We start from the raw sequence: 10581 nt of genomic DNA on the forward strand, positions 1-10581 counted from the left end.
TATATACTCATTGTTAGGATGATGTCTTGAGACCCAACCTTATTGCTCCTGCTCTCTAGGAAGGGCAAGATGGAGTCCTGCCCAGCTCAGCCATGCCCAGAATCACTACGAGCAAGTTAGTTGCTCCATAAGATTGTTCCAAAATTCCATGAAATGAAATTTAGAATATACTACCAGGACCATAACACAGTCTTCCAAATTCTGCTACCATGGTGGCTTTATCCCTCTGGGTGTCTCAGTAGGTGATGATGGTTTGGAGGGTTAGGATGAGTGCTGTGGTGCAGTCTATCTGAGACCATAACTTAACGAGTGACTCAAACCATCCTGGAGTCATTTTTGGAGTGAGACACATGGCTGGTTCTCTTTTTACTTCTCTGAGCCTTGAAGTTGAGTCTTTTTGAATCCTGTCAGCATTTAAACTTCTTAATTACTTTTCTAAAATAGAGGCTGAGTCAGAAGACCTCTATTTCCTCTACAGCTCCTTCCAGCAACAATTTTCCATAATCCTGAAAGAAGAGAATGCTAGTCCTGTTCTCTTCCTAGATTCTGTTTTCGACATGTTGCAATGTTTGCTCATTTTGAAGCAGTTCTGTCCATCCTGTCTGTTGGTTTGGTCATTGTGGTGGTGTGGATTGGGCCACCTAGGCTTTGTGACTGGGGAAACTACTTCTTCCTCATGGTGAGATTGCAGGGTGTGTGTGTGAGAGAGAGAGAGAAAGAGAGAGAGAGAGAGAGAGATTGGAGATCAAGTGAGGAGATGTCTGGGAACTGATGAGGTAGGAGCTCACCAGCCTAAGGCACAGAGCTCCACTATTTCATCTCCACATAACAGATGCAAAATTGGACAAGTCAGTTAGCCAGTCAGGGTCTTTGTTTCCTTCCTTATAAAACTGTTGTTATTAGGTGACTTTGAGTAGGTTCCAATGCACAGTGATCCCCATGCACAACAGAACTAAACACTGAGCTGTCCTGCACCATCCTTGCAACCCTTGCTATGTTGGAACCCACTGTTGCAGTTACTGTGTCAATCCATCTTATTGAGGGTCTGTAAAACAGGAAAGCAAAATTGGTGAAGATTCTATAGATCTTTCAGACAGAGGCCACTCCAAACAGACCATGAGCCCCTTGACTTCCACATCTTCATAGTCATAGCATAGGAGCCCTGGTAGCGTAGAGGATTATGAGCTGGACTGTTAACCGCAGTCAGTAGTTTGAACTACCAGTCACTCCATGGGAAGAAGATGAGGCTTTCTGCTCTCATAAAGATTTACAGCCTCGGAACAGATACAGGGTCGTTGTGAGTCAGAACCATCTCAGTGACACACTGCTGCCGCCGCCATAGTCATAATCGCCGGTAACGGTGGTTCAGTAGTAGAATTCTACCTTCCGTGAGGAAGACCTGGGTTCAGTTTTTGCCTCTGTACCCCAGGTTCAGCCACCACTCATCTGTCAGTGGGGAACTGTGCATTTCTATGATGCTGAACAGCTTTCAGCAAAGCTGCCAGGTTTGGCAGTCTACTTCTGAAAAATAGCTAGTGGAAACCCTACAGATCACAACAACCCATTCTTGTGTGTAGGATCTCCAGGCTGGGCTAACTTGATGGAAGTTAACAACACAGTTGAAAGTTTGACACATAATACAAAGGTGAGTCAAAACTTTTCTGCACTCAGGTCGCAGCATTTATTTTAATCAACTTTTAGAAAAGACTAATACATCATTTATTTTATTTTTTTTTTACATAATCTCCTTGCTTTATAACACACTATGTCCATCTATCAGCAAGCTTTCATATTACCTTCTTTGAAAATGCTTTAGGCTGAGCTGCGAGCCATGACGGCACCACTATCTCCACTTCATCAGAACTGAATCTTCATCCTTCAAGGTCTGCTTTCAGAGGACCTAACGGTGAACATCCGATGGAGCAAAAGCAGGACTAGAGGGAGGATGTTTTAACACCTGAAAATGAAGTTTTTACAGAGTGTCAACAGTGTGGGCAGAGGAGTGTGGACATGCATTGTCCTGCAAGATCACAACATCCTTTGAGAGCAGTCTTCTGCATTTAATCCCAAATTCAGGTTTCAGCTCTTCAGTGAGCATCTCAATAAGAGCACTGTTGATTGCTGAACACTTTTCCTGATAACAGTCCAATACTGGCCCTTAAGGGTCCCCAAAACTGGAAGTGTCAATTTTCCAACTGATGGTTGACTTTTGAACTTTTTCTTGGTCAGTGATTAAGGATGTTTCCATTCTATTCTCTGTCATTAACTCTCAGGTCCTTAGTGATGAATCCATGTCTTGTCACCAGCAATGATATTTTTTTTTTTTTAAAGAAAATGTTGCCTTCATTCAAGTATCAGTCCAAATTTTGTTTGCAGATATCCAAATGCTGTTTATGCTTGTCTGTGAGTTGTTTCAGTACCCATCTTGCACAAATTTTTCGAAACCCAAGGCTGTCATGGATTATTTCAGAGAGCCATGGCTGATTTGCAAATGATTTGCCACATAACCCACTGTCACTTGTCTATTCAACAGAATCATTTCACGTGCATGCTCAATGTTTTCATCAGCTGTGGATGCCAATGGACATTTTAATACAACCAGAGTGTGGATGATTTTTGATACCCTTGTAATTAAATCAGTTAGCCATGAATTTGGCTGCAAGTAATAGACACTCAACTAACAGTGGATACATCAAGTTCCATTTTTTCCAGTTACAAGAATAACACACAACGAATCTGTCAGTTTGTTATACTATAGTGACTTGTGTGTTGATGTGATGCTGAAAGTTATTCGGAGGCCCCCATGGTAGACAGGTTTCAGCAGAGCTTCCAGACAAAGATAGACTAGGAAGAAGGCGAGGCAGATCATTTCTTAAAGGTCAGCGCCTGAAAATCTCATGAATAACTGCAGAACATTGTCTGATATTGTGCCAAAGATGAGTCCCTCAAGTTGGAAGACACTCAAAATATGACTGGAGAAGAGCTGTCTTCTCAAAGCAGAGTTGACCTTAATGACATGAATGGAGCAAAGCTTTCTGGACCTTCATTTGCTGATGGGGCACCACTCAAAATGGGGAGAAACAGTTGCAAACATCCATTAAAAATCAGAATATGGAATGTACAGAGTATGTTGTTGTTAAATGCTGTTGTGTCAGTTCTGACTCATAGTGACCCTGTGTAGGCTTTCTCAGGACTCTAGGAAAATTGGAAGTCAAAAATGAAATCGAATGTGTAAAGATAGATATCCTAGGGGGGGTGTAGTGAATTATTTAACATATCTCTTCTAGCCATAGTCTTTGTAAACTCCCACTAAACAACAAGTTTGTCCTGATGGGTTTGGGTAAAAGAAGGTGGGAGAAGATACGGACAGGATTATATGATTCAGTTACGAGTGGTTAACTATGAATGTAAAACCTGGAACTCTGTAATGTGTATAAAATGAGCCATCTCAGAAGTAAGAACTGGGGATCTCGCAACCATCAAAGAAGAGCTGGAGTGGAGTACATCCTTTGGACTCTGAAATCTCTGGCCAATGAGCATCCTGCATCCACAGACACCAGAGAAGCAGCAAAGGAGCAGAACCAAGAGCCAGAGCACAAAACAGAGCAGTGGGCTTATAGTGGACAGGTGTGTCTTGTGGGCACTCAGCAGCAGCCCTAAAAGAGACTACCTGTTGGCACAGATGATGAGAGGTTGTCCTGACTAGAAGAGCTGTGCACTGAGCAGTTCTGACACTGAATTGTAACCTGTCATTTCCCTAATAAACCCCATAGCAGTACATTTGGTGTCCGAGTTCTGTGTGGCTGGTGTAATGAATCATCGAACCCAGCTGAGCAGAGCATGCTGTGTGTGAGATGATTTGGGTGCCTTTTTTTTTTTTTGCACTGTTGTTGTTGTTAATTACCATCAAGTCAATTTCAACTCATAACAACCAATGTGGGGTTATCTGAGGCTGAAAATCTTGCCAGGAGCAGTAAGTCTTATCTTTCTCCAATGAAGAAACCGGTGGGCTTGAACCACTGACCTTCTGGTTTGTAGTTCAGGCCTTATCCTACAGTGCTACCTATGCGTTAGTGAACTGAAATGGACTGATATTGACCATTATGAACCAGACAACCATATGGCTTACTATGCCAAGAATGACAAATTGAAGAGGAAAGGCATCATATTCATCATCAAAAAGTTCATTTCAAGATCTATCTTGAAATACAATGCTGACTGTAATATAACTCAACTTTTACAAGGGTGAGTAAAAAATGATCCACAGTCCACTAATATTAAAATGCCCATCTCCCTCCACGGCTGATGACAACATTGAGTGTGTATATGAAAACATTCTGTCAAATAGACCACTGACGGTGGATTATGTGGCAAATCAATTGAAAATCATCATGGCTCTGCCTATGAAATAATCCACGACAGACATGGGTTTCAAAATATTTGTATGAGATGGGAACCGAAACAACTCACTGAAGAGCATAAACAGAAGCATTTGGACATCTGCAAACAAAATTTAACCAATACTCAAAGGAGGGTAAATGTTTCTTTTTTTAAAAAATCATTACTGGCGACAAGACATGGATTCATCTCTATGAGCCTGAGAGTAAACGGCAGAGTATGGAATGGAAACATCCTCAGCTGCCTACCAACAAAAAATTCAAAAGTCAACCATCAGCTGGAAAATTGATGCTTACAGTTTTCTGGGATCCTCAAGGGCCTGTATTGGAACACTATCAGGAAAACTTTCAACAATCAACAGTGCTTGTTATAGTGAGATGCTCACTGAAGAGCTGAAGCTTAAATTTGGGATTAAATTTAGAGGACTGCTGTCCAAGGACGTTGTGATCTTGCATGACAATGCATGTCCTCACACCTCTGCCCACACTGTTGCCACTTAGCAAAAACTTCATTTTGAGGTGTGAAAGCATCCTCTCTATAGTCCTGATCTTGCTTCATCAGACTTTCACCTGTTTGGTGCCCTGAAAGCAGACCTTGGAGGATTAAGATTCACCTCTGATGAAGAAGTGAGGACAGTGGTGCATTCATGGCTCACAGCTCAGCCTAAAACACTTTTTAATAAAGCAATAGAAAACTTGCTGACAGATGGGCAAAGTGTAGTAAAAAGCAAGGAGACTATGTTGAAAATGATGTGTTAGTCTTTTCTAAAAGTTGATTAAAATGAATCCTACAGCCTGAGTGTTGATACTTTTTGACTCACCCTTGTACAAAAGCCTACAAAGAAGACCAGTTAATACCACTGTTATTTGAATTTATGTCCCAACTTTTAAAACCAATAATGAATTCTATCAAGTTCTTCAGTCTGGAGCTGATCAAACATACAATCAAGATAAATTGATAATTACTGGCACTTGGTATGAAAGTTGGAAACAAAGAGGAAGGATCAACAGTTGGAAAATAGGGCCTTGGTGATAAAATGGGAGGTTGTATGATAGAATCTTGCAAGAACAAACTAAGACAGACTAGAAAGGAGAGGCAGACTCCTGAAGGTTCAGCCACTGAAAATCTCATGAACATCCTTGGAACATTGTCAAATATAGTGCAGGAAAATGAAAACATAAATAGCATCAGAATGAATATTGTCAAATGTAGTGCCGAAAGGTGAGTCCCTCAGGTTACAAGACACTTAAATTGCAACCGGGAGCTTTTACTGCTGCCCCGCAACTCAGTCGCGCCTGGGCCGTGAGTCCTTGAGGCCCTGGCCGAGCCCCCTTCGCCTGGAGAAGGCGCCACCACCGTGCTGCCAGAGTCTCCTGCCCCGAGCCAGTCTGGAAGCGCGTCCCAATCCAAAGGACAATCTAGGATGAAGAAGGATTTACGGATATTCTGTGTGGCCAAGCCCCCAGTTGTCAACCCTACGCCCCCGGAACCTAGATTCCCGGACCTTCATCACCATAGGAGACCGGAACTTTGAGGCGGAAGCTGATGACCTGGTGACCATCTCGGAGCTGGGCCGGGATGCCTATGGCGTAGTGGAGACGGTTGAACATGCCCAGAGTGGCACCATCATGGCTGTGAACCGGATCCGAGCCAACGCGAATTCACAGGAGCAGAAGCGGTGCTTATGGACTTGAACATAAACCAACCGATGGTCGACTGTCACTTTCTATGGGGCCCTTGTCAGAGAGGGTGATGTATGGATCTGAACGGAGCTCGTGGACACCTCGCTAGATAAGTTCTACCGAAAGGTGCTAGGTAAAGGCATGACAATTCCAGAGCACATTCTGGGAGAGATTGCTGTGAGGGCTGGAGCTCTCCATGATCCACAGAGACATGAAACCCTCCAATGTGCTTATCAACAAGGAGAGCCGTGTGAAGATGTGCGACTTCAGAATCCATGGCTACTTGGTGGACTCTGTGACTAAGATCATGGATACCAGCTGCAAATCCTACATGGCTCCAGAAAGAATAAATCCAGAGCTCAACCAAAATGGCTACAACGTCAAGTCCAATGCCTGGAGCCTCGGCATCACTGTGATTGAGATGGCCATCTTCCAGTTTCCTTACTAGTCCTGGGGGACCCCATTCCAGCAGCTGAAGCAGGTGGTGGAGAAGCCATCCCCCCAGCTCCCAGGTGACCATTTCTCCCCCGAGTTTGTGGACTTTACTGCCCAGTGCCTGAGGAAGAACCTACGGAGTGCATGCCTACCTGGAACTGATGGAGCACTCTTTCTTCATCCTGCACAAAACCAAGAAGACAGACATTGCTACCTTTTGTGAAGCAGATCCTGGCGGAGGACTTGTAGGGGTGGGGTCTTGGCCCCCCTAGCTCTTGGAGCACCTCAGCCCGTGTCTGCTGGGGCAGTGCTGGCTCATATCTAATGTTTAAGTTATTGCCACTTGGCCTCAGGTGCAGAGGAGCTGGGGGTCTTTCCCTCTGGTTGCAACAGGCTGTCTTCTCAGCTTGAAAATTGGCCCATTAGTTGTGCCCAGCTAGGCTCTGGGACCCCTTGCCCTACCAGTGCCTCTGCCTTTGTTGCTTCAGGGACCCCAAATTTCTAGAGTCCAAGAGCCTGGACTCGAAGAAGCTGTTCGTTCAGCTGCAGTTCCTTTCTGGGGCTCTGGGTAACCCGTGCTGGACATTGCTGCCCCTGGCCGCCTGTGTGGACAGCTGCTGCACTGGCCTGGTCCCAGATGCCACCAAGTTGTATAATTTTTTTTTTAATCTCCTGACTAAATGGACTTTGCACACTTTGGCCCAGCATCGGTAGGGGGACACAACAGGATGAGCCATGTGCATCACTCACAATGTCCTGGCCTTCACCCAGCACTGGTGCACTGACAGAAAGGGCCTCGCAGGGCATCCGGTTGCCAATCCCTCCCCCTGACCTTTAGGGGGCAATTTGTTTTTTGAAATTATTTATCCTCTGTTGGATTTTTCTTTTGCTTTGTGGATTTGGCTGGGTTTTGTGTGTGTGCTTTTTTCTCTTGCATGATTAGGATCCTATGAAGCCCATCACTTCTCTCTTTCTTTCTCCCACCACTCTTTCTCCCTAGGGGACCAGAGGACCAGACCTGCCCCTTCTGCCCCAGGGGTACCGTCCAGCTTGGTCTACTGGGAGTGGTTTGACAGGGGCTGTGGAGTAGCCTTAGTATTTTTGTTTTTAAAAAGGAAAACTCCATTTTTTTTTTTTTTTTTCAGAAAGAACTGCCCATTCTGGGGCCCTCTCCCTGACTAGTTGGTATAATTGCCTGGTTGGGGTTGCTGTTTTAATTAAAAAAAGAAAGTGGAAAAAAAGATGCAACTGGGGAAGAGCTGCTTCCTCAAAGTAGAGTTGACGGTATTGATGTGAATGGAGTAATGCTTTGGGGACCTTTATTTGCTGATGGGGCACAACAAATGAGAAGAAACAGTTACAAACATCCATTAGTAATCAGAACATGGACTGTACTAAAGTACAAATCTAGGAATATTAAAAGTTGTCAAAAATAAAATGGAGTGCATAAAAATCAATATCCTAGGCAATAAGGAGCCGAAATGGACTGGTATTGGCCATTTTGAACCTTACAATCATATGGTTTACATTGGTGGAAACGACAGATTCAAGAAGAATGGCATAGCATTCATCATCAAAAAGAGCGCTTCAAAATCTGTCTTGAAATACTGCGATAGGGTAATATCCATACACCTACAAGGAAGACATGTTAATACCACTATTATTCAAATTTATGCACCAATCACTGAAATCAGTCATAATGATATTGAAGAATTCTACCAACTTTTTCATTCTGAAGTTGATCAAATATGCAATCAAGATATATTGATAATTACTGGTGATTGGAATGCAAGTGTTGGAAACAGGGAGGATCCATAGTTGGTGCTAGAAATGATGCTGGAGTTCCCATGATAGGATTTCAACTTATTCATTGCAAATACAGTTTTTAAACATAAAGTGTGATTATACACAAGGACGTCATCAAATGGAATACACAGAAATCAAACTGACTACATATATGGGAAGAGATGGTGAAAAAGCTCAATATCTTCAGCCAAAATAAGGAGAGGGGCTGGTTGTGGAACAGACCATTAATTACTCTCATACATGTTCAGGATGAAGCTAAAGAAAATGAAAACAAGTCCATGAGAACCAAAAGATGACCTTGAATATATCCCATCTGAATTTAGAGATCATTTCAAGAACAGAGTTGATGCATTAGACACTAATGACCAAAGACAAGAAGAATTGTGGGATGACATCACGAACATCACATCGGAAGAAAACAGAAGTCATTAAAAAGACAGGAAAGAAGAAAAGAGCAAAATTAATAAAAGAAGAGACTCTGAAACTTGCTCTCTAGTATAGAGATACTGAAGTGAATGGAAGAAATGAGCAAGTAAAAGAGATCGGTCCCTAGAGAAGGACATCATGCTTGGTAAAGTGGATGGTCAGTGAAAAACAAGAAGACTCTCCCTCCCCCCCCTCCCCCCAGTGAGCTAGATTGACACCAAGGCAGCAACAATGAGCTCAAATGTAACCACAAATGTGACGATGTCACAGGACTAGGCAGCGTTTTGTTCTGTTGTGTATAGGGTCACTATAAGTTGGGACTGACTCAACAGCTCCTAACAAATTGTGAAGAAAATATTAAACAAGGCAGGATACATCCAAAGCAGAGTGAATAAATACATAGTCACTGTACCAAGAAAACAAAATAGTTTGTCAATGTTCAACCATTTCAGAACGTAGCATATGCTCAAGAACCACTTGTACTGAGGGAAGAAGTCCAAGCTGCTCTGAAAGCATTGGTGAAAACAAGGCTCTAGGAACTCACATAATACAAACTGAAATGTTTCAACAAGTAAAGACAGCACTGGAGGTGCTCAGTCATCTATACCAATAAATGTGAAAGATAGCTACCTGAGCTTTCATATTGGTTCCCATTCCAAAGCGAAGTGGCCCAATGTAATGTCAAAAATCATTGAACAAAGTCATTAATATCACAAGGAGATAAAATTTTACTGAAGATGATTTAAGAAATGGTTGCAACAGTATATTGATTGGGAGCTGCCAGAAATTCAAATTGGATTCAGAAGAGGATGTAGAATAAGAGATATTTTTGCTGAAATCAGATGGATCTTGGCTAAAAGCAGAAAATATTAGAAAGAGACTTACTTGTGCTTTCCTGGCTATGTAAAGATACTCAATATGCAAAGACATTTATGTGTGGATCAAAACAAACTATGGATAATATTGTAAAGAATGGGAATTCAGAACACTTAATTGTCCCCATGAGGAACCTGCATATAGAACAAGAGTCGGTCATTCAAACAGAAATAAGGGGAACTAAATGGCTTAAAATCAGAAAAAGTGTGCATTAAGGTTGTATCATTTCATTGTACTTATTCAATGCTGAACGAATAATCAGAGAAGCTGGATTGTATGTACAAGAACATGGCATCAGCAGTGGAGGAATATTCATCAATGATATGCAATATGTACATGACATGATCTTGCTTACTGGAAGCAAAAAGGACTTGAATTATTGATAAAGGTAAAAGACTACAGTCCTCAGTATGGATTGTATCTCAATATAAAGAAAACAAAAATCATCATAAATGGATAAATAAATAACATCATACTAAAAGGAGGAGAGATTGACATTATCAAAGATTTCATTTTCCTTGGAGTCATCATTAACACTCATGGAAGCAGCAGTCAAGAAATCAAAGGATGCATTGCATTAGGCAAATCTGCTGGGACAGAACTCTTTAAAGGGCTCAAGAGCAAAGATGTCACTTTGAGGACTAAGGTGAGCCTGACCCAAGCCATAGTATTTTTGATTGCTTCATATACATGGGAAAGTTGGTCAGTGAATAAAGGAAGACCAGGGAAGAACTGATGTCTTTGGATTACAGTATTGAAGAAGAATACTATGGACTTCTAGAAGAGCAAACAAATCTATTTGGGAAGAAGTATGATTCTTATTGAAAGATTCTCTGGGTAAATAATTGAATGGTTAATGTTCAACCATTTCAAGAGGTAGCATATGATCAAGAGCCAAAGGAGGAAGTCCAAGGTGCATTGAAGGAATTGGCAAAGAACAAGGCACCAGGATTGATGG

General features: G+C 42.3%; 1 pseudogene; it reads left to right on the plus strand.

Moving 5' to 3' along the window:
* Positions 1-2653: 2653 nt before the first annotated feature.
* On the plus strand, positions 2654-7229 carry LOC102830991 (annotated as a pseudogene).
* Positions 7230-10581: the final 3352 nt, after the last annotated feature.

This window comes from Chrysochloris asiatica, unplaced genomic scaffold (assembly GCF_000296735.1).
Source record: "Chrysochloris asiatica unplaced genomic scaffold, ChrAsi1.0 scaffold00089, whole genome shotgun sequence".
NCBI lineage: Eukaryota > Metazoa > Chordata > Mammalia > Afrosoricida > Chrysochloridae > Chrysochloris > Chrysochloris asiatica.